Genomic DNA, 25,503 nt, shown 5'->3' on the forward strand with positions numbered 1-25,503 from the left:
CCTTATTTATCAATTAGATGTACAGTGAGATGAGTTTTGACTGAAAATACTTTGTTGCTTCATGATCAGGAAGTGAAGTTGGAGAATTATGGTAACCTGAAGGTAAGGTTAAAGGAGAGTCCAGATCTTGGGTTTTTAAATAAGTTTGCAAAGGCATATTAATGGGGAGTAATCCATCTAAATTACTTACTTTTCACTCTTCTGCCAAAAGAAAGATTCTCATCCAAGCAGTTTGGTGGGTTTTGTTGTATTTTTTAAACGTATCATGTATAATTAGAAGATGACTATATGAGTCATTTATAAAGCCAAACAACAAGACCAGAACTCTCATAATGTGAAATGACCAGCTAATTACAAGACTGGTTTAAATTATGTTCCTAGGTATTACTTGTTGTTTCCAAAATGGGCTGGATATCTGCACTATTAATTCAGCCCCAAAGACCAATTTCATTCTTGCAAACATATTGCACATTTAAAATGTAGCAAGGTTTAAATCATCCAAGCTTATTGTTTTAACTTCCAGCATTTCATTATTCTACTTAATGGTTTGCACATTGTTCTACACAAGTACAGTATAATTTTACTGCATGAGGTAAAAAATACTCAACCAAAAACCAAAACCCACGTCCCATTTGCTTCCAAAAGAGATGAGAAATGATGGGACAGGAGACCTAAAATACAGTGATGTTTTACCTACAGACAGGAATAGCTGAAGGTTGTTCAACATATGCTTAATTGGGAAGATATATACTCAGAGTATTAGTAACATATTCTGAATTCGTCCGCCCCTCAAGATCGGATTGGCAGAAATATACAGAAACTGAGCCAGCCCAATCTTTTTCTCATTGTAGTCAACTGGAATATTGACAGCTTTGGCTGGGCCAAGAGAAGGCACTAATTTAGGCCCTGTGGCTTCTGCACTGGAGCAGATTTTGTAGCTGGGGGGTCACAGCTTTGAGAGACCCATCTTGGGGGTTCAAGTACTAAATGTGCTGGGTGGTCCCTCGAAACATATCTGAAGATAGAGCCTGCAGTCTCAGACACAGCTTCCTTCTTTCCCTGGGGAAGTACAGGTGGCAGTGTCTGGGGGTCAAGAACTACATCAGAGCGGCTTATTTCATGACCTCTGGGACTCCAGGTGCCACTAGTTAGAGGAATGGAAACAAGGTCTCACAAAGATTGGAGAGCACTCTGATGCGTTGCCCCTTCAAAGTGCAGATATTTGCCTTTAGCATTAGGAGATCTATGAGGAATTAAAAAATATATTTCAAATTGTTCTTTTGTGTGCAATACATAAATTGCTTTTTCACAAAACTCTTTTTACCAAATATTTCCACAAAGCATATCCAGTGAAGCACTGTGTCTGCAAAGCTGTTTAAGGATCGGTGCTTCCCAAGTGCCCTCAATTGCTCCTGTTCTACTTGCCTTGACCTGTTGCATCACGTTATGAGATATCAAACTGCCATCATGTTCCATTTTAGAGCTGATTACACTTCACTGGTGGGCAAAGTTGCTGCTTGCTGAGGGTTTGTGAGGTTTGATTAATTAGTGCTTATGAAGTGCTTTGAAATTCTTGCATGAATGATGTTACAGAAACACTGAATATTGCTGCTGTTATGCAGGCAGGTACATGATTAAAGATTTGATGTTGCAAGGTGTGGCTGGGCCTTATCTTCTCTTTGGGAAAATATTCTGGTTTCCTCTGAATTCCCTCTGGCAAGCTAATACAGTCTTCCAACCAAACCAAATCAAAACACTTCAATCGTCCTAGGGTAGGGAAATATAATAAAAAAAAAGATTAGATGAAGGGTATTTCTGAGAACTCACTGCCTGTCTAGGATATTGCACCTCTAGGTGGTCTGACAAACTTCAAGGGCACCTTGGTGATTAAGTTTATTCTCAGACTAACTACATTTTCTTCAACTTTTTTATTTTTAATCAACTAGAGCTCTTTTAATTGCTTTCTCCTCTAGGTATTTTACATAGACAACTGATGGCCTTACTTAAGCATCCTTATCTGTGATATCCTCTCCTTGGCTGGAGAGACCTACCTATCCCCCTCTCGGATCTCTCTTGCCCAAAGGGAGCTGTTACACATTGTATCCCTTTCCATAATTTCTGACTCTGAACCCGACAGCTCCCATCTGCTCTGGGAAATGCAGCTCCCCACAGGTGATTCATTCTCAGCCAAGGCAGGAAGCTGTAGGGCTCAGCTCACAGCCAGCCTTAAAAGACCCAAGCTGAAGATAATTATTGCACAGACTTACCTGTTTAAAGATACTTCCAACTTGCTCACTGCTGCCATGCTTGGCCATGACCACACTGTTGTGGCCCTTCAGGAATGTGCTGCTTCACAAAGAGACGGCCAGGATTCCTGTCCGACACACAGGTGCTCAGTGCCATTCGAGAAGGCCGTAAGGCACCCAGGACATCTGCACAGGAATAGCATAGATGACGCAGGACCTAAAGTAGACTGACACTCCACCAGGGTAGCAAATGGATGCCAGGCAGACATCTGCAATAGCTAAAACAACACCAAATGCCAACGATGAAGCCACCAACTTCTCTCTGTACTGTTCAACTCCCCTGCTTTCTACTACTATTGAGGGCACTCAAAAGGATTGGCCATATTGATCCTCTGTGTTGGTCACACACTTCACATACTTTTGCTCTTGCTTACATTAGCCAAACAGACTATGATCACCCGTGCAATCTTCAATTCAAGTCACAGCACGGTATCTTTCATTTCATTTTTCCTGCTTCTACTTATTTCATATCCTGCATGCAGTAACATTTTTTTGGTTACTTTTCATAACAACTTAATGGCTAATTTCGTACATACCTGTCTGCATTCACTAACCTCTAGGTTTGCAGTGCTTTGCACTTGCTTAGTTTCCTAAGAACTGTAAAGAAAAAATATTGATTGGTTTTGCCTCAGGCTTTAGTAGACAAACTTACCTAGACTGCGAGGCCAGAGTCTGAGACCATGTCTGTATTTAAACCATGAGAACATTTAGCATTTAAGAGGTTCAAAATAACCAGGCCAAACACTCTTACTATCTATCTAACACTGCCAGTTTCCTGGCTGCTGCCAAGGCTGATGCCATAGGCCTATCCTGTTGCATATTTTCAGAGACATAAATCTTATGAAGAAGTATTTAAAGGTACCAGATTTTTCAAATGCTTAAATGAAGAGTATCAGGAGCCTCTCACTTGGTCCCAGATAGTGAGTTATTGCACATTTAAAAATCTGTACCTTCAGTTTTCTGATCACTGTTCTTGTCTGTGCATCTTTCAAAAATGGGGTTATTAATCTACTGTGCCATAAAGTTTCTTTCATTAGAAATTAACAAGTCTGTTCTGACCTTTTCCTAGGTCTGGGCTGGAATTCCATGAGGCGTTTCTTGTCAATCACTATATTCTTTGCACAGTTTGCACTGTTCCATGTGTGCTTTCAACTGGGTATTCATGCCTGGCCTGTAGATACATTTCCTGGCTCATCTCAGGCATGTCTCTATCCCCAGGTGTGAAATATGTATCCACTGCATGATGTCAGCTCTTAAATCTCCTGGGATTACTGTTCAGCTCCATTTAAAACAAAATCCATGCAGTTCTTCATTCACTTCCTGGGGGTGGGCACAACAGTCTGTGGCACTTACTGCTTTCCCTTGGTTGACCACGGATTGCACATCGCTTTCCTGCCTGTCATATGCCATGCTGTTTTGTAAGACTGCCTTGAATGAAAGCATTTGAAGACCCAGAGTCAGTAGTAGATTTTCACCTCATTGTTTCCCCTTCCTGGATATACCAGAATCATCAGCAAGCACTGCCACATCTTTACACCCAGAGCTGGTTTTGCTCCTCTTTCTCAGGCACCACCCACACCAGTGCTTTAGGTGCATATAATGCTTTTAGGGAGTTGTGCTCCACTTTCAATTTTCTTCTCGTGATGCCTTTTCTTTCTAATATTTGAGTATTCTCACAAGATTCCATACCGATCATTTTCAGCAGTCAAGAGAAGTCCAATGTGATAGATCCATAGTTGAGCTCACTCTCAGTCTCCCTTCATTCACCCTAATGTTTTGTCTCCAGCACCCACTGCAAAAAGTTATCACAGATAAATATCATGGGGTTTTTTTGCCTGTTATTTTACATTTCTTTCCTGGAATAAAGATGCCGTAAGTTACAACACTGGCAACTAGAGGCACAGTATCCAGTTAATATCAAATATCTTTGAATTGGAGCTGACACTGATAATCATATGTGCTCATCAACACCTGCTAGAAGGTGTGGCAAAGGTTGTCAGGCAGCTGAATAGCTCTTCCTCTTCAGCATGCAAGTTATTGACTCCCTGATTTCCTTCTTAATTCTTTAATCACCTACCCCATCATGACAGGATATATCCACACAGAAAATAATCCACATGAAAAGGACACAGATGGGAGTGGACAGAATGGAGGCATACACCTGGCCCAAGCCAGGTAATTGCTCCTACTTTGCCAATTAAAATCACATTGCCATTTTTGCTGGTATAACAGTAAGCATCTATTTTACATTCAGCTCTTTGTTCCAGAGCAGATGTGTTCATTCTTACTTTTTAAACTATGTCACCTTTCCCTCAACGTGGGCTTAGGTTAATAAACTGTACATCAAGCACTGCTTAAAAGCTGGCTTCGCAGGATGATAACTGATGAGGGAATTGCTTTTAATTACTATACAAGTGAGTAGATAAAAATCACAGTCCTAATAATCAACTCCAGAAACTGACAGCAACAAAGTCTCACATTTCAAATGTGGATTATTTTTTCTTTCAGCATTCAGCTACAGAAGGCAAATGTTAGTGGTTGGATCATCTTCTGTAAGCAAGCCAAAGCTATGTGTAACATTTTTGGATGCTAATAGGACACAGTTCTGGCAGAACAGAAATAAGGGTAACATTAAAGATTAGAGCAAGCTTGGAAAGGAAGAAAAGTGCTTTTATCAATTCAGACTTTCAGAAGAACAATAATCTCACCTACATCTGCTGCTAGAACTTCGAAAGTCCAAGGACAGAAAAAGCAAACAACTTGCTTGTACAGCTATCAAGAATCAGAGAGAGCATGAGGCTTCCCAGATTGCCTTCAAAACCAGCAGCATTTGGCCCATTACCATCCACACCAGGCTAATGTATTTTTAATAGTTCACCTCCTAAAGAGATACTGCAGGCCATGAGATGCAAATTAGGCAGCCAAAATTGAGCGAGTTTGTGCTATGAGAAATTTCAGGGGAGAATGAAATAAATGAAAGTAGGACTACAAACCGGGTTTGGTGCTCTGGTGAGAGGAGAAAAATGTACTCATAAAGCCCAATAAAACTTTCTTTTTCTGGTTTATTAGGTGTTTGCAAAAACGTCTCAGTTGCAAAGTACGACATGTTCTTTTTCTGAAGACCCGTCTACAGCATAGAGGCTCTGATAAATCAGCTGCTTTCTTTTTCAGCCAACTACACAGTGTATGGGAAGCTGAGGTTACCATTACAGCTTTGTTAAAACATTAGATGTTGCCTGAAAGCTGCCATGTGAACTCTATTTTGAATGTATTTCAATGCAGGTTTTTACAATAGGAAAAATAAACACTTAGGAGCTCAGGAAACCAGGACCTAAAATACTGTAGACATGGATTTGTTTATTTGTTGCTTTCCTGCTATAGATCAGCCTGTCAGGATACCTCCTTCATGTAAATATTTAAGATATACAACTAACTACAAAAGATCTACAACAAAACAATTCTGATTTAAAAAAAAAAAAAAAAAAAAAGGAATTAAAGGAGAAAGGAAAAGGAGGATACAGAGTTTATTTAAAAAAACCCCAAACAAACATGGATGTGGCTCTCTTTGGATCTATCAAGTGTATTCTTAACGAAAAGGAAAAATATTCTGATTATAAAGGTGTTGCATCCAGGGAACAGCCCTTAGTTCCTTGAAACCACATCTTCTGTAGATTTTAAGTTACCATATTCCTTTTTGACTTTTTGTTGTTGTTGTTGTTTTAATGGGGCAATAACGTCAGCTTGCAAAAGTCCACAGGAGAAACTGAAAATCCGGGATTTGAGAACTAGAGAAGTTCAGAATAGTAGTCATCTGGAAGTCTCCTCTTTTCATGTCGGTAAAGTATAATGTTACTTCACGCCATTTGGCTGCAAATGTAAATTACACCTTTTTTCAGTTGTTAGGACAGGATAAAAAACCACATAATTCTAATGAGTCATAAATGTTTCACCATTTTTTTCTTCATTTAATTCATATGGTGCCAACACCTGTGAAAACAATCAGCATCATAGCTGTGTGCTCTACTTAAATTTGCTTTAGGGTATGCTTGAGTAAAAGCTTTTATATCTCATTTCTCTACATTATTAACAACATGATGCCCTGAATCATTCTATAATTTAAGTATGCTCATTTCATTCTCAGCCATTTTATTAGGACTGGAAAAGATGCTCAAAGACTATGACAGTCTTAAAACAGACACACACACGTACCCATTCCTGATTCTTACTGTAACAAAATATCTATAACAAGATCTTCACATTATTTTTTATGTGCTTTGGCAGTTTTGCACCTTGAATTACGAATCTAAACTGTTAGTACAAGAGCCATACTACAAAGCTTTCTCCCAAAAGGCTTTGCAGCCATTGCGCTAAGGTGAGTTCATTTCATAAGAGCGACATCTGCACTGATCTGAATTTGAAGCTATTGCCAAAGGAGAGCACACCTTGTTTAGCAATGGGAAAGAGCAGTGGTTGGAAGCATAGGTCTGGAGTCACTAGATGGTGCCAGAGACGAACGTGCAATGGTAATTGCAGTCCTGCTTCAGTTACCGCTGGGCAACGGGGTGGGTAAGCTGATCAACAGCAGAAGCACACAAGCTAGAGAGCATGATTTTCAAAAATACTTGGGGGTAAATTTAAAAACACTCTTCAGTTTCTGAAGAAATAATGTAGTGACTGGAGGATACAGACAAGATCCTAAATCCTACTTGCCTTTCAGCGGACATCAGGCCTTTGACCACCTTGGGAGCCCTTGGTAACTCCACCTGGCACCTACATAGCCCTAAATGACTTCAAACTGAACTGTCTGCAAAGTTTTACCTACAGTTTTATAAGATAAGTGAAAGGGGTACTGAGCTCCCCCTATAATTCAATGGGACTGTGGCTCAAATTTGCTCTGTAAAAATCTCCATCTAAACCCAAGCAACATAATAAATATAGATGAGTGAGCATTAAGCTGGAAGGAGTAGAGACCATGATATTTCCCAAAGAGATCCTTTCCCAAAATGTACATTCCAGTGTTAAACAGCATATTACAATTAACCATCCAGGGCCAATTCAAGATAAGAAAGCACGCCAGAGCTGATAAATGCTTCAAGCAAAATGTTTGCAGTTTTGATTCATTGCAATAACTCCCTTGTAATCCAGAGGTGGATTTAAATTACTCCAAGTAACTTAAACTAGCTAGCTCAAATCCTGAGAGCAGTGCAGGCTCCAGCAGGGTCTTGGGTAAGGACTCACACTGTTACAGTTCATTCAGCAACTTAAGTCAACCCAAGCTAGTCAATTTAAAGTTTCTGAACTGCAGCCTTCTCTCCACACTGAAGCACAGTATCACCTGCATCCATGAGGATGTGAGGGCTGAGCTGACCACTCCCTTCCATGCCCACACAATTTCAAAACTGACTTTGAGGTGGTTAAAACCAAGTGGTCTGCTTGTCATTTCAAATAAATTTATTATAAAGTTATTCCAGTAACCTGCACATTTATACATACCCCTTGGTTTCTTTGCAGATAAAAATCTATGCTTGTGATTACTCACCAGTGCCCTTAGTGGCAGTTTGCACAAAAGATACCAATAAGCACTAGTCAGAGGATGAGCCTTCTTTTTCCTTTGCTTCTCTTAAGACTTCTTCTTAAGAGGTCTTCCACACAGACATGGGACTTTGGGGAAGTGGGGGGAAACAAAAACCAATCCTACTCACAAAACACTTCCTTGCATATCTATTAATTTACAACAGCATGCACCAGACCCAGTACCATTTAGTGCCAGATGGGTACACACAGCAACATGACTAGATGACACCAAATCAGCCAAACCTTTCTCTACATGATTCAAAGCTCCCCATTTACTGGGACCAAAAAAAAAAAAATCAACTGCTTCTTCCAATTTCACCTTTTTCTACCTTTCTTCCTCTTGATCTGCTAGATTTCACTTTGAAAGCCCAAATGAAAATCCCTGTGATTTAGACAGAAAATGTCTTTACCTTTATAGGAAAGAGGTTGCCCTTGCAGAATCCATTCAAAAGGCCACTCAGCATAGTAGGACTGTGCTTGCTTTACGTTGTTCAATGCTCAGTAGTTTACTCAGCTGAAGGTCTGTTTGATTTGAATTTCTGCTAGGAAATTTAGAAAATATGAAAGAAATATATTTTTAAATTTCACTGGAATAATCTCCATATTGTTGAAGATATTCAGACTTCCTGGCCAATATGATACCCATGAGATGCAGCATTTTCCATGGTGCCATATATGCATTCTTAACTTTGAAATGGAGCAAGAAGGAAATATTTATACTGGGTGTACCTTAATTAAATTTAATTAATTAAGTTAGGAGGTCCTGAAGCAAAGAACAGATCAGTATGAGCTTTACTTTTCTTTCTCAATAAAACTGATCTGTTACTGAAATGCTCAACTGCAAATCAGATCTTTTACTTAGGGGAATACTCATTTGCCTGGCTGTAAGCTGCAAATCTTTCATAGTTTCAGTTCTTCCACTGTGAAGGCAGCTTCTGTGTTAGGAATTTTAGGAGGACAGTCTTGAAATGTTATTAATAAGAACTTAGTGTATACTTCATATTTGATGTAGGTGCACTCTGCCTCCTAATGGAAGTCGCATGTGGTTTTTTTCCCCCCAAGTATGCACTGGTAAGTAATGACCCATCATCAGGCAGTGACTGATGACAATTGATCATATGGCCATCTACAGCAGCAAGAAATTAGAGTAATCTCTCAAGAGAATAATCAGAGAACAATTTTCCAGGGTCATTACTAGCAAAGAAGCTTGCTGAAGAAGAAAACAGTCTCAGTCTTCACTCTGGATTTTCTTTTCTCCTCTGGATTTCATTTTATACACAAGGTTTACATTTGGTTTTAGAAAATTTTATGAGGCAGACTGAAATGTTAAGGGGATTAAGGAATGGGAGACAGTCTTTCACCTCCAAGTCTTCAGTTCAAATCCAGTTTAGGTTAGTAATGAACAAGAAGTATTTACCATTGCTGTTCACTGCCTGCGCAAAATGGATTGGTGGTTCTGGCTCAATTCCCAGCAATAAACCTGCATGCCACAACTGGCAACTCCGTTGCCACTCTCAGCAGACAGTGCCAAGAATTAAATGAAGCATAAGAGGCAAAGCCACCTCTCCCCCACTACAGGCCAGGGTGGAGGCACACTGGCAGGAGAAGTCTTCACTGCTGCTGCCTGAACAGGGCAGTGCCGCAGTCGAGCACAAAGACATCAGTTTAGTGGACTGACAAATAAGCACCTTTTTCAGGAAATGAATTTACTAATCTTCTTAAAATAATAAAAAAACCCAGGGGCCATCTAGTGTGGGGAAGATTAGTGACTCAGACTGGGCCATGTTGTTCCTTATGCTAAAGTATAGATTAACCTGCCATTATAAAGAGATTGAAACTTGATGTAAATGCAATGGATTCCCACTACACAAGGCTTGTCTTGCCTGGGACAATGCCCTAAAACAGAAAAAAAAATCAGTACCTTTTTTTCCCCAGAAGTCACATGAAAGATCATTTCTCAGTCTAGGAGACTTTGACTCATTAGCACCAGAAGCTATTAGACCAGGAAGTTTGTTTTTCCTTAAACCATAGACTTAGAGTAATTCCACAGAAATAAATGGAGTCAACCACCCACACAGAACAGCATAAAAGGAAGCAGAGCACACCCCAATCTTCATCTGGCCAATACTGGAAAGAAAAAGTGATTAGCACAAACTAAAAAATGCCACCACGTTTCTGTGCTGAGGGCATCAGCACCATCAACAGGAAGGACACTGAACATCCTTGCACATGAGCATAGCAAGAAAAAAATCCAACCTAGGCTATGAGCCTGGGAGTGATTTTACCATCGAACAGTGATGATTGAAAAATGCATGAATTATATTCTAAAAATAGCAAGATGGGTCAAGAGAATAATGATCTCAGTCTATACAGCTAGATGAATTTATGGTGATGCCCTCTTTTATATTTCATAGGATATTCACTATGGACCCTACTTTTTCCATGGCTTTGAACACTTTATTTATCCATATTTTATTACCAGTGTAAACTTAATTATCACAGCATCTTCATGCTGAAAGTGATTGATAGATTTTGCTACTTGCTTGTCAAGATGGTCATGTTCACTGTATTCAGCTATCACACCAACCCAGAGACTGATGACTGTTCTGACCTATTAATAAAAGTCTATTACTTTTATTACTACTTTTATTTACTATTACTTTTATTTACTACTTCTCTCAAACAATATTAATGGAAACTCTGCGGCAAGAGGCACATTTTTAACTTGCTACAATACAATGAGGTTATTTCATTACAACTATTAACTCTTTTACATTTTACTCAGACTGTCCATTCTTAGACATAAAGAACAATCACAAAGTCTTCTCACTTCTTATTTTCCCATTGTTTTAAAAATGTGTTGTTCATCAGCCCATTATTATAAAAGCAATTAGTGGTATTTCAGTACCTGTACTTGCAACTGCTGAAATTGAGACAATATGAAGTGCAGACGATTTTATGAAACGGTGAATAGTTGCCTTTCAAAAAAAAAAGAATCACTAGTTGACAAGTCAGACACTGAAGGACTCAAGACCAATCATTGATTGTGAAGATCTTATGTTAGAGCTCAACTGGCAACAGGCAATGAATGAAATGTATTTCTGCAAATAATATGAGATAGAAAAGGAAAAAAATAAAAATACCCACCAACCTTGAACATGCTTAAAGTGGTAAAGGCAATATGCTGTCAATTTTTATTTCTTGTTATCAAGCAGGACATTCTATTTTTCTATATGTGCTCCTCTAAGATGAACTTCTTGCCTTCTGTCACTCAAGTTTTGGTTTGATTCTATGATATTCAAACTGAAATGTCTTGATCTGCTAAAGAAGGTAAATTGTTAACAGTTAAGATGCTTCCAATACTTTTAGATATGGGAGCAAAACTCAGCCTGCACGTGAGGAAAATGGATAAAAGACACGGATCTCTAATACCTCAACTCAACTTTTTTTTTAAGTAGAACTTGAATAAGCCTCTAGTTCTAGAGCTTCCATAGTCACTTAATAGTATTTTAAATAGAAAAACCTGAAAAACAATAAAACTGACTCTGTCCATGAAAATGCTTACAAACTGTTTAGCTTTAAGCCTGGCAGCAATACATGTTAGTTTTCTTTGATGAAGATACTTACCTTGTAGCAGTTAAGCATGTGCTTAACTTTTTCACTGTGAGTCCATAGCCTTATAAAAACCTACAAGGTATGACATAAATTCTTTTGTTTGTAAAATAGGTGTAATTTTCCAGAAAATCTAGATTCAGCAATCACAATCTGAATTAGCATGCCTAGATACTCCACCTGCACAAACTGCTGGTGCTCCACTGACTTTAAATAACCCATTGAAGATATAGCCTCGGGACCCCAAACAGTGCTGGTAGTCCTAACAGCCCTCAAAGGCTGAAGACTTGGAGCTCACTCAGAGAGGCTGTGCTGGATTTAGTGATAATGGCTTAAGAGGTTACCTCTCCCAGCTGTCTGCAGCAGTCCCCCACCAGAAGCTGAAACAGAGCCATCAGAAAGTGGTATGGTCCAGCCCTCATCCATAGAGCTCTGAGCCAGCACATTAATTTTAACTGCCCATGGTCTGCAAATTGTAACAATTGATAAACTGGCACTTGCTTACATCTGCTGCCTCCTCTAGTAAGGTGGAAGACTGTGGCAAAGTGGCAGGGTAGACATTAAGGGCAGTAACCCCTTCCTCCACCCTAACAAAATTAATAGCACTTGTTTGCCAGAGCCCTAATCTGCTCAAAGTGGAACAGTATGTTGAAAGAAGCAACTCCATTTAACTTCGTTTGGGGGGAATGAAGAGCAAGGATTTTCTACATTTCATGAGGCAGTGAATGGCAAAGAATTAGTGTATATACAGTACCCCTTGTAATTTTAATTCACATTGCCCCCTCTCAGTGAATAAATCTTGTTAAACCTTATCCTCTTGGAGACCATCTGGATGAAAACTATTCAGGAAACGTCACCATTGGTACAAGAACTTAAATCTCACCATAAATCTCAGCATGTCAAAGCCAAGCATGCATGCCTTAAAGAAACTCTGCAGCTGTGACTCGCTTGGAGTTGCAGACATGTGTGTGCAAATGGTGCCTCCCAAGAAACACACTGCTACATTTCAGTAACTCTTAAAAACAAATGAAAGCAACTCAGGGATATTCTCATTTTCAGATAGCTTTATCCTATTTTTAATATAAAAGAAACAAAATAGTTTAATAAAAGCTACATAAAATTTACTACCCTATTATAACCGTATTGGTTCAAATGATCTCCACCCTTGTTCTTATCTTGCTCTGATTACTTCTCCCTCTCTTCCAAAGTGCATGTGCTAATGTGGCAACCTATGCTGAAAATCAGAAATCATGATTACTTTGCTCTGTAATCTGATTGCCTGTATAGTTAGACACCTGCCTTCCTGGCAAATTTCTTTATGGTAACAGGGTAGGAGCAGGTTGGCCTTTTAAGTGCCAGATACGGTCAAAACAGCTTCAATCTAAGCTCAGTGAGAATACTCCTGTTATCCACCAGCTCATATTCTCCTCTCTCTCCACCCCAAACCTCGTAGAACTGTTTTTTACAGAAATGGATTTTGTATTCAGTCCACTGACTTCAAAATATGGGGAAACATAATGCAAAATTTACAAGGCAATCCATACAGTGGGTGAAAAAACAGAAAAGTAACTAAGAGAATTAAACTAGATTCAATGCTTTGACAAAAAAATTTGGGGGCATAAATGCAGACTTGAAACAAAAGGTTCTGCAAATTTGCTTCATTTTCCCTCATTTCCATATAGGGAAAAAACCCCCCAAATATTGGAAAAGGACTGGAATGATTAACTTCTGGTAATTTAAAAAACTATTTGTGAAAAAAATTCAAAAGGAGCTTGTTCAAAAGCATTTTTCAAGTAAGGAAAAAACTTATTAAACATAGGTAAATCCTAAGCAGCCCATTTTATTTTTATCATATTTTACTTGACTGAAACTGAAGTTTTTTCAGTTTTCTGTCTTCTGAAAAACTTGCATCTTGGAACTGCCAGACAACCTGAAGATCAGTTACTTTTACACAGTGAAAGCAGCTTTGGAGCCTGGGAATAGGTTGATTAGATGTTCTAGATGAATACAAGTTGCATCAGCCGAAGCAAATAGAATATTTCTGATATATATATCAATGTACCACAATTGATGAGCCAAGCTTTCTCCAAAAGATGTGCAGGTTTCCTGATGAGTCAGAAAAGTAACAACGGTGGACTCAATGATCTTAAAGGTATTTTCCAAGCTAAATGATTCTATGATTCTAAGATTACTGGACTTTACTCTTTCATTCAATACAAATGATCCAGGTTTATTTTTGCAAGAAAGTCCAGTTCTGTGCAGCTGTGTATCACCACTGTAAAGCATTTCAGCTACCACCACAACAGTAGAAATGACACTGATTTGCTAACGCAGGTTCTTGCTTGACTAATTATTGAATAAAAAACAACCAAAAAAAAAGAGGAGCTCAATTAGCCTTAGAGGTAATAGGTGCTAGCAAGACATGCAAAGACTGCCCTGGTGGCTCCCTGTAAAATAACCATCCTTTCTCCACAAGTGCAGAGATATTCAGTAAGAATTATCAGTCTTCCTCTGGAAAAGCAATGCCTTCTGGGCCTCAGTAAATGGGCTTCAGCATACAGTTGTCTAAGAACTGTAGAACGAACCACTTGTATCCCCATAAAGGAAACATTTGCTAGCTCAGAATGCAAGATGCTTGGCAACACGTTGTTGACATGCAAGGTGTATTGTTTCTTCTTTTTCAAGCCGTATCCCATGCTGGGCTCTAATTCCTCCCACATGACTTTCTAGACCAAACCAGGGAGCTAAATTAGGAAGGGGTACTGTTTTTCTCTGCCTGCATAGTCAATGGATGAAGACACGTGGGCTGAATTATCCTCTGGAGGCGCATATCGTTTTCCAGCATCAATAGGGAGCCTTGGGTGATTAGGTACTAACTTAGGTGCCACAGTTTTATCCGTGAAGTCAGGTGGCTCAAATCCAGGAGCAACTGTGCTTCTCCTTTTGTCCTGAATTGGTGCATGCTGTTGCTACACATCACAAAACAAATAGCAAATAGTAGTAGTTTTCGTGGAAGTGATAACAGCTAGTATAAAAGCTAGTGCTTTGGATCTAAACCTAGAATACTATTATTATTACAGGAATCCAGCCTGTTTCATATGTCCTTTAACTTCACTCCTTCAACCATGCAGAGCTGCATAACTGAACATACTGTCTAAGATTATTTCCACTTTTCATGGAAGCTTCACCCAGAGCTAGCCACTATTGGAAGCAAGACAGCAAATTTTCAAGGCCAACTTGCTGCTCTGGTACAGTAAATCAGTTGTTCCTACTGCAAGTAGCATACAGATTTTTTTTCAATGCATAATACAAGGAAAGGATGACTCAAGCTGAGTTTCACAGGTGAAGTTCAGATGAGTTCAGATCTATTCAAGCCCTCTCGATGTTTCCATATGCTTGACTCAAGTCCAAACATCTAATCATCAGCTCCAAACAAAAACTTCCAATGAAGAAGCAGAGCAGGGAATTGTGAACTCTGCTTTCCAGCACTAAGGACTTGAGCACTTTTTTTAATAATCTGTCATTTGTACTTTTTCATACTAAAGGTGACAGTCTAATTCACATATGACCAACACCCATAAATCATGTTGGGGGAGGAAATATTCATAAATCCATATCAAACAGAACCCAAATTATGACAAATGACATGGCAGTCATAAAATTGCACAAGCACAACTCACCAAGTCATTAATTTCATGGCCGTGGAAAATAAACAGACACATTTTTTTCGCAGCCCTAATAAATTTTAAAAAACTCAAAGAATGGTCCATCTGCTTCGAATAATTTTTAATTTCCTATTCTGTCTCGTTCCCATTAGCTATTCCACTGAGATATTTGCTAAATTCTTTCATTTGCCTCCTCCCATCTGTATTCAATTACTCTATTCCCAAATAGAGTTAGTTTTTCTTTCTCCTAAGTGCAGTACAAAATATCCCCACCTGTACCTTAAAGCAAATGTTATGTGTGTTTTATTATCTGTTAGACTCTATGAGTCATTCTAACTCGATTGCCTGTGCTGAAAGACTTGGAGGGCAATCTGATTTTGATGTTTTCTGGCTTTGGTGAAAAACACCTGCCTGATTCTCATAGCTAATCTATTAACTTGGTAAATGCCTCAACAGATGTTCTAGAATCAGCTAGGGATCAGGGTCTGTCCTCGTGACAGCGTCCCCTTGTAAGCTTGAAATATTTAAATGTTCAGAGATCAGAGGCCAATGATGTGTTTTGGGTACAAGCTTTCACTAAATCATATTTTTTCAGTCAGTCCCTGGAGTGCATTCCACATACAATAAGTGGCTGGAGCGTTCTGACTGAGCAGGCCAACAATACAGGCCTCCTTGAACTTTGAAGGGACATGAATTTCAAGGCAGCATTGGCTTCTTTTATTGAAAAATGGAACAAATTTTAGACTGTGCTGAAGCTGTTCCCTTTTAAGCTACATGTCTTTTTTTCCAGTTCGTTTTCTTTCTTCCTAATGAAACCCATTAAGAAAATATAAGGCTTGGCTTTGAGACCTCCCTTTCCAAGGATAACTTAATGTCTCCAAGGAACCTGTTCCAAACCGTCATCCTCTGGGTCAGCACTGCTCTGCATGATTCACTTACTGTGTGCCTGTTCCTCCACTTTTTAACACTGATTTTAATCCAGGGTTGCTCCACTGACTCTAAGCCATTCCACTCTGTAACAGCCCCTGAGGCTCACAGACTGGCTGGGATCACCAGAGCAGAGCAATCCCTTGAGAAGGCTTTAGTTCTCCCATAGGAAGGGTGGGATAGATGCATGACTTCAGTGTCAAGCCCACATGAACTCCCATTTTGCAGATTAAGGCACTTTTCAGTCAAGCTAGCACCACCAGAAAAACACAAATGAGAAAAAAAGGCTCACAACACAGAAAACCCCACAACTACTGCTGGCCCCATTCTGCTATAAGAAATTTCCTCTTGACAATCAAAGTTGGACCTGAGAGCCTAAAAATGTTTATTACTTTTACAAGCTTTTATATTACTTTGCTTCTTGTAAGAAAAGCTCCAGATTGTGATAAAATGTCCAAATGTTTCAAACTAAAATGGCTGCAAGCTTCACTGCAAAAATTTTCTCAATGAGATCACATGAAAGCAGAACAAATAGAAAACAGGAGACTTTCCTCTGACCTTCACTCATCACTTGACTCTGGTCACTTCACTTACCCTCTGTTTACCTCCACTTCTTCATTTGCTAAATGGGTTTCATTAACGCAAACTTACTTCGTTGTTTTAAAGCTTAATTAGTTAATGTTTGTAAAGTGTTTTGAGATCAATACAACAGTATTACCAATGTATTCAAAATCTCATCTCTGCTGCTCTTTGCTCTTGGAGGCTTGACAAAAAGGATTTCACTGTTCCACATCTTCAACAATGCTCAGAAGCAGCTCTGTTGTTAGAGCTCTCATAGGAGTGATCAGCAGATGGAGTTGGAGGAGTGAGAAGGGAAAGACTGATTCTTACTCTTATTGCTGTTACACATGCTGCTTTCTAGAAAATAGAGAATATGAAGGGAGCGTTGATATCAAATACTTAATCATTTAAAGGAAGACACTGAAAGTACAGAGAAGTGCTTATGTGTATTTTAAAATTACTGCATTTTTCAAAAACACCCTTTTGGGAAAGCCATCAGGTTGGCCTCCAAGCCTGACAAGAGCTGAAGAAATATTCAGAATGTGAGATGAAGGAGAAGAAAGAAGAAAGGTTCACTAGAAACAGTGTTTCCAACTGAGGATATAGGCCAAAAAGCTTCACTAAGGAGGAAAAAGAGATTTTCTGCCTGTAATCAAATGTGAAAGAATTTGTCATTCTTACCTTACCTTCTAAAAATAGTTTCTTCCTTCAGTTTTCAGACTGTACCTCTGCTAAAATCAAATGTACCCACCCGTCACTGAGAGATTAAAAAAATTGAACTGGTTACTGGAAAGATACAATAAAAAAGTTTGATTTGAAAGTACAATCCCTGCAATATTTTCTCTACAAATTAGGCAGACATCATAGAAACATAGAATATGCTGAGTTGGAAGGGACCCATCAGGATCATCAAGTTCAACTCCTGGGCCTGCACAGGACATCCCCAAGAGTCACACCCTGTGCCTGAGAGCATTGTCCAAATACTGCTTGAGCTCTGTCAGGGTGGTGCTGTGAGCACTTCCCTGGGGAGCAGTTCCAGTGCCCAGCCACCCTCTGGGTGAAGAACCTTTTCCTGGTATCCAACCTAAACCTCCCTGGCTCAGCTTCAGGCCATTTCCTTGGGTCCTGTCAGCAGAGATCAGTGCCTGTCCCTCCTCTTCCCCTCACGAGGAAGCTGTAACTGCAACGGGGTCTCCCCTCAGTCTCCTCCAGGCTGAACAGACCAAGTGACCTCAGACACTCCTTATTCGGCTTCAGCTCCAGACACTTCACCATCCTTGTGGTCCTCCTTTGGATGCTCTCTAACAGCTCAATGTCTTTTTAATATTGCAGTGTCCCCAGGATCTGAGGTGAGGCTGCATCAGTGCAGAGCAGAGTGGGACAATCACCTCTTTTGTCCAGCTGTTGATGCTGTGCCTATACACCCCAGATATGTTGCACTCACTCTTCACTTCTTGTCTATTTTGGTATTTTAGAAGCGGTATCACCAGAGGTAGATGTGATATGATCAGTGCATGTAGCAAATATAGACTTTTTCTTATGGCCTTGGCAACCTGGAGGCGATCTCCAGACCGAAGCAAGGTTGCATGCCTATACATCTCTTTTGCAAAGGTTAAGATTATGGTTTGGGATCCTCTCTAATCTATAGCAATTTAGAAACTTTTGTTTGTCTCCTACATATCTTTTCTTCAGTAAACATTTAAAAAGAAAGTTACCTTCCAGATTAACACAAGGAAATGAATATATTTTTGCTATCATATTCATGCAGCTCCATTGATACAAGTTTTATTTGTAGACCCTTTGGGACAAAAGAAATACACAAGTTATAAACCAAGAATAATTCAGTATGATGTTGTTATAGATGTCCACAGCAGAGGGTGCTAAGATTAAAGAGGTAATATTTGGGGCAATGGGAGCAAATTTGCAGCAGGCAGAGATAGATGTTTGTTGATTAGTGGAGCAATAAAAACATTGGTTGCCTCTTCATTAATGATACCTCTGCTGTTTAGGTTGTTTTCCCTCAAATTCAGGTTTTTCATAAGAAAGGAGGTACAACATCCAGAGCAGAAAAATGATGTGTGGTTTCTTGCATCAACAGTTTTACTCAGAAATTGAATTTAGCTTACACACTAATAAAAACAAATCAGATCAAACAAACAAGCAGACTGTTCTGCTATACTTTGCCTCTTTTTTCCCCTGAAGTCTTTAATTGGTCTCAGGAAGATACATTTATCTCACGCCAAAAGCAGCCTTAAGTAAGTAAAAGAGGAAAATTCAGAAATACTTCTGCCAGTGGAACTGGCTGTTACTGCAATGAAAATGAGCTATCTGACTGATAGCTTTGTTTCTATTGTGTTTCAGTGAAAACACATCCTTGAATTTAGAGCTGTGTAATGACATTATTACATTAAACTTGTTATTTGAAAATAGACAAACAGCTCCAAAAATATCCTGCTACCAGACACATGTTTGGCTCATCTCTTCAGAGATGACTGAACATGTCATTAAGTCCCCCCTCCTTATAGCTACTAACCCACTGGTTTTCCCAGACTGTTAAGCTTGCTTGTGGGGCAGAGTGAAGCAAAAAGAAGGGAAGAAACAAAAGCTCTGAAGTGTATGCCCAAAGACTTGGAAAAATCACAAGTTGGAGAAGGGATTACCAAGTCTTTAGCTAGTGAGCCACACTGAACTCAGAACAGGAGCAAATGAAAATTTTTACCCTTTGATGCAGTGGCCTCTAGCAGTAGTTGTCCATCTTTACCACACAAGGGAAGCTTCCTAGATTCTCTACTCCTTCACTCACACCAGGCTTCTCTTCCATTGAGACCAGGAGCAGCAATTGGGGTTCTCACTTTGAAACACGTTGGAAGCTGTCACCTTCAGCATCAGCTCTCTGACCTACAACACCAAAATCCATGACAAAAAAGAAACCAAACCAAAACAAAAAAAGCCGCGAAAACAACAGAAAACAAACAAAAACCCATAACCCCCCCCAACTTTACAGAAATCAGCAATTCAGGGTGGTTTTCTGCTTTCCAGTTTTGACATCAGAGGAACTACTGATTTATACCAGAATGGGAAGTCACACTTGGGGAGAGAACAGATGGTTCAACAGTTCTGCTTAAAAGCACAGGATACTTGTGCTGCAGAAAGGCATGAGGGAGAAAAGAAGGCTAAAAGACAGCCTTGCAGAAAAAGCTCACATACACTGCGGCTGGAAACTTGTTGTGACTCCAGGCTTTGACCATCAAAGCAACTGAGGCAGCTCCCCACAGACACCGACTGGTTTCAGCAGGCTGAACAGGCATTGGGGTGATCAGCGTTTTGAGGCACCTGGACTTCATCACTCTGGTATAACCTAAGACCTTTGTGCCTAGAGCCCCAGTTTCCCATCTTGTTGCGAGATGATAGGAATCTGGTTACTGATGATAAGCCAAAAAGAAAAACACAGTAATGCTCAGTAGAGCATATACACAAGTCCTCATGGAAGAATTGCTGTTATGATGGGCATCATAATACTGAAATTATTTTGCCACCGTTCAATTACATGTTCTTTTTTTCTTTCCCCTCCAAGTCACCACTCTCACTAGGCATGACTGCTCACTGAAGAGTGAAGACAAGTAGTAAATAAAAAGCAATGAAAGCTGTTTTACATCTCTTTTCATCCCCTCTACGCAGCTCCCTCAACCTTAAAATTTAGGGGAATAAAAACCAAGTTTTCTATGCAGACAATGAAAAGTATATGCATTGAATGTCAATTCTATAGGAAAGAAGAGACTGAAAGAAAGAAACCCATAAAAGGAAATGCACCACATTCTTCCACCCTCTACCCCAACAAATCCAATTAAACTTGCCAAGACACACACACATGCCGTCAATCATTCCAGATCCTATCCACCCTATCAATATTTCAGCAGCATTTCACTCTCTTACTTTCCAGGACTATGCACACTCCACACAGCATGCACTCATTGTTCCCCATTCTCCTTCCTTGTCCCTCTTAATCAGTCACAACAAGTCACATTCATTCCTTTCCTGCACCTTATGCTACACCAAACTAGCAGGTTAGCTGGCACAGCAGAGCTTCTTTGTGCTCCATTGATGCTTTGGGGCTTGGCTGGTTGGCAGGGGGGGGTTGTTGTTTGTGGTTTGTTGGTTTTGGTTTTTTAAAGGGTGAAAGGCAGGATGCAAAATATGGCTGTTTATAGACAAAAGGACACTGACACAGAGGAATTGTGTTCATGCTTATAATGCAATTTTGCTTATTGTGAAATACTGCTATCCTATTGTAGTGGCCTCTTTTTAATGAGCACAAGCTCATTTTAATGAGTCTACAATGAATGGACTCAAAATTTCTGGTAACAAGAGATCCAAAAGTTCTCCAGAGACTTTACATATCTGACATGGGCATTCTCAAAGCCTGCCTAGACACACAACCATTATCAAAATAACTTCAGTAATTTGAATTTATGTTCTTATGCAAGCTGTTCTGGTTCAGAATAGAACTCAATCTCCTTTACGGGAAGGGGAGATGCTTGATGGTTTTTTATTCTATCTTGTGCACTCTCAGGGCTACCCTTGAGGACGGACATACACGGTAACTCATTTTCAAAGATAAGGATTATTTTGGGTGTACTAGAAAGATCACAGTTGTACCTTGTGCCAGTGTCACAGGTCAATCGACTTTCTCTTCAAATTCTCACTTGATATCACCATGAGAAACAGGGAAACCTAACATGATGGAGGATTTTACCAACTGTTGGGCTGTCTTTACTGACATTACAGGCAGTGACCTAAAGTGGCTCCAAAAGTACGGCTGGGCTTTCAGGCAGGCAGTAGCTATTCAAGCAGAGAAATCTGTCTATAAAAATTTTATTCTTTTCCAGCGTTCCCATGTCCTGAACTGCTTCAGTACTGAGTAGATTCCAAGCTTAAAGCTGTGTTCCTTCTGTGAGCTGCTATTCCATCCCCAGTATGTTTTTCTTCATTTTTCGAAAGGCTTAAAGAGCGGATATTGCATCCTCATAGAAGAGGGCTGGAGCACAAAAATGAAATGGCACCAAAATACACTGGTGACCACTGTATGTGCTGGCACAGCCACCAGACAGCAAAGACAAGTCTTGCAACTTGATATATTTGGCTCTGAATATATATGATACATATGATCAGTCTGTACTCTTCCTCAAATCCAAACAGAAATGGCCAAAGGTTAAAACTTCTCTTTCTTTTGCAAGGAAGATTTTTTGTTTTCTAGAATCACAGCCTTCCACCTGCTGAGCTCTAATTTCTGGGTCTAAAAATGCTCTTCAAAGTCCCACCTTCAGTTCTCAAATACACTCCTAAAAATTGTCTCTCTGTATGACCAGGTATTGGTATTTCTGTATGAAATTTTAACCTGTTGCTGCACAAAATGTGAATTAGAATAAGATTATAAAGCTTCCTTGTTACCAGTAAAAAATACTCAGAGATAAAAGACTCATGGTTTCACTGCAACTTTTACACAGAATGAATTTAAACATTAACTTTGCAGCTTCAGTTTTATTTAAACATCAGGGAATACTGAGTTGCCAATAGCAGGAGAGAGGTCATCTGGATAGCATAACTTCATCTCCCATCCTGGAGAGAACTGACAAGTACACTCCCTTGGAGGATGCTGTTCTGCTTTCTCATGCTGAGGCATAGAATGCAGTCCTCTGGGGCCCATGGGAAAAGCCGCTTGAAAGTTTCATGCCTTGAAAGTGCAGGCAAGGCCAACTGCATGTGGAGGACTATGGCTTCCTCCAGCAGACACCCTGCACATCATTTGAGAGTGGTCTGAGATTAAGAGGACCTGAGTAAATAGAGGCTAGTTATTCAGACAGTTCACTTCCTCTTTTCAGCAGTCCCTCTGGAGATCGCTTTGGAGAACCCCACCCATCATCTAAGAGGGAGTTTCAGAGCTCCTTTGAAGAAATACTTCCTAAAAACATGAAGGGAGCTGTGTAAACTTGGATCCAGGGTAAAAAAATAAAAACCTCACTCTGCACAGTTACAACTTTAATATAGTCCTCAATGTTTTGAAAATAGGCTTCCCTGAAGTTGCTGTCCAGAAACTCTTTCTTCTCTGACCCTCTTAGTGTTTTCCACTTTTTAACTCTGAGAAACTTTCTTGCATAAGGCAGAAATCCAGACTTTGAGGGGATAAAAGAAGAAAAAGGGAAAAAGAGGAAACCTGGTGATCGTTGCTCCCTTGGGCAATTATCTGTCTTGTAAATAATTAGTGTTTACTCATATTTGTAACATGGTTATCTACCAAACACAAACACTGCTTGCTGCAAATAGCTCAGCTAGGAAGAACAAAAGCCAAAAAAACTTCTGAATGAGTCAGCAATCAGAATTGACTGTATAGCACCTGGAGAATATTGACTGCAGCGTGACCTGTTTCCTGTATTTGGTGAGTAATATGTGATTTCCACATAAATTGGAAAATGACTTTATGACTGAAAAAAAATCACAGTTGTGCACACATGCAGTCTGAATGCCAACTACTTATCTCTGGTAACATGAACTCAGCTGACTTGGGGATTGCCTGGAGGCCTCCAGGGCACTAGCAAACACAGCATCAAATGACTCCAGCAAAGCCTTTTCGGAGAATTGTTTGACATAGAAGGATGCTGTGAGTCACCCTGGGTTTATGTGCAGTGTTTGTGGGAAGCCAGTGCAAAAAAAGAGCTGAGGAGCATTCAGGAATGTAGCTGGCAAGGTGATGACATGTGATTCTAATAAGGAAATCACGGTTTTTCTCAGCCCTGGTTTTGGTAAGGGGTCACTTGCTGCAATGTGTGGAATTTCTTTAGAGTGCTGCATCTTGCACCCTGTTCTTGAGAACACAGTGGGCAAAGCTCCCAGGGTATGATTGATTAAAATAGCTACCACATGTTTATCTGTGTATTTATCTGATGGTGGAAACCGTGTGTACACACACAGCAATTCTGACCTTAATTTACAACCAGGTCACATGTTTTCTACTGCACTAGTGATGTTATGAGGTAAAAATCACAGCTGAATGGAGTAAAGCTCCCTCTGTTTACACTGGAAAGGAAAATGAGTTCTGAATTACTCAGCAGGCCAGATTTGCCTGTGAGGGACTCTTGCATTCTAATATTTGTTATAATGTCTGCTCATGGAATGTGGAGAGAGTAAGGCAACCACAAGTGGGTGCCTAAAGCCAGCACTCTCAACAGGGAGCAAATAAAGCTTGCCAACGGGAGTTCAGAGGAGCCTCTATCTTTTGACTTCCCATCCCTCTTCGCAATTTAGAAATATATCTTCCCAGACCCTGACCTTGGTAATTTGCATTTAAAACTTACAGCCTTGAATATATGAGGCTTGGAATTACAATCTCACTTTTCAGAAATGAGGAAGGGCTAAGACCTGTGGTCTTTGCTAACACATCCTAAAGAGTGTGTGCTCTGTTTTAATCCATCAGCCTGGGTTTTAGGTTCTACACATGGAACGGGTCTTCTGAGAGAGCCTGTTGGTGAGAGCCCAGTGAATGTGCACTTGAGCACTTAATCTGTGAGTCTGGGTGGTCTTAGATTAAAGCAAGGCCTGGAATGGGTCAGCAATCTCAACATCTAGCAGAATTTTTGGTCATTTGACAACATTAACATCAATGTTGTCATGCAAAATTTTATGTGTCTTCAGTGCTGCGTGACAGCCAAATGTGTTTTTGACAATCTAAACAGTTTGTCACTTAGACCACTCGGTGTAATGGCCTTGTCCTCCAGTCAATTCACCTTACCCAATGAGCCTTGGAAGCTATCATCCTTTCTATGCCTCTACACTTTCTTATACACTTCCCTTTAAACCAGTCTGTCACTGGAAATGCCGTTTGGAAGCTTTGATCTCAACTGACATCACTACTAGGTAGACACTTCATGTGTTCCTCATTCAAAAAGAGAGAAGGATCCTCCCACAGATTTATTCTGGTTGTTTTGCCTGCTCCATCGCACCACTCAATACCTGAAACCCCATCCTCAATTGCACAATTTAGAGCAGTCAGAATATGAGCAACACCTGCATGTTTTATGGAGAAGCAGCTAGCCTCTCCTTACTGCTAATGGACTTTGAGTGAATGGGGCAATGTATTCCCAGTTATTCAATCAAATTGAAAATTATTGCTAACACAGCACCTGGACAAGCTGCCATTTTTCAAATGAACAAAACCACACAGTGAATGAACCATTCTCTCCCTTCCTTCAATTTTCTGACACTGTTGTTACATATTAGGTGCAGTTAGCAGAATGTGTTTCCTGGTAAATCATGATCTAGGATTCATATTTGAAGAAGATAATAATTTCAGACTTGAACCTAACTCTGTATTTTCCCTGCAGGTGTGTATGGGGACATGGAACGGGATTGAAATTCTTCATTCAAAAGATGGCAGCCAGATGCAGTCTGTGTCTGACCTTTGCATTAGGTGGGTATTCAGATCTAAAGCGTAGTTTCAGGGCTGTCTCTGGCTGGCTCCCTTCCACAGGTCAACTGATTTTTCAAGAAGGTGCTCTGGAAAAGATTAATTTAAATTAATCTTTTAATTAGTTTTTAAATTAATTCAAGTTAAACTGTGTTGCTACTATCATGTTATGAAAGACATCTAGAGAAAAGACCTCCAAATGAGGGACATATCCATCAGCCAAGAGGCTGATGTGACTAGTACCAGTCTCTAGCACAATGCTTTCTGTCAGATTCACAGTTTAATGGTTTGTCTTACTTAAAAACACACAACCCTCCTAGCCACCCCACACCAATCCAAACACTGAATTATTTGGAAAGACCTAGGCTGGGATGATGCCTGCATCTTTGATGTATCATCT

At 39.9% G+C, this 25,503-nt stretch overlaps 1 long non-coding RNA gene across 1 annotated transcript; it reads right to left on the reverse strand.

Annotated features, from left to right (window-relative positions):
• Positions 1-5,350: 5,350 nt before the first annotated feature.
• On the reverse strand, positions 5,351-25,187 carry LOC121659924. The gene is made up of 6 exons (XR_006014509.1): positions 25,096-25,187; positions 19,365-19,543; positions 16,803-17,002; positions 11,032-11,201; positions 8,291-8,419; positions 5,351-6,173 (listed from the first exon to the last, which is right to left on the reverse strand). It is a non-coding gene; the product is annotated as an uncharacterized LOC121659924 (long non-coding RNA).
• Positions 25,188-25,503: the final 316 nt, after the last annotated feature.

Source organism: Corvus kubaryi, unplaced genomic scaffold (genome assembly GCF_017639235.1).
Source record: "Corvus kubaryi isolate FWS band 111438036 unplaced genomic scaffold, C.kubaryi_AGA036_p1.0 138, whole genome shotgun sequence".
NCBI lineage: Eukaryota > Metazoa > Chordata > Aves > Passeriformes > Corvidae > Corvus > Corvus kubaryi.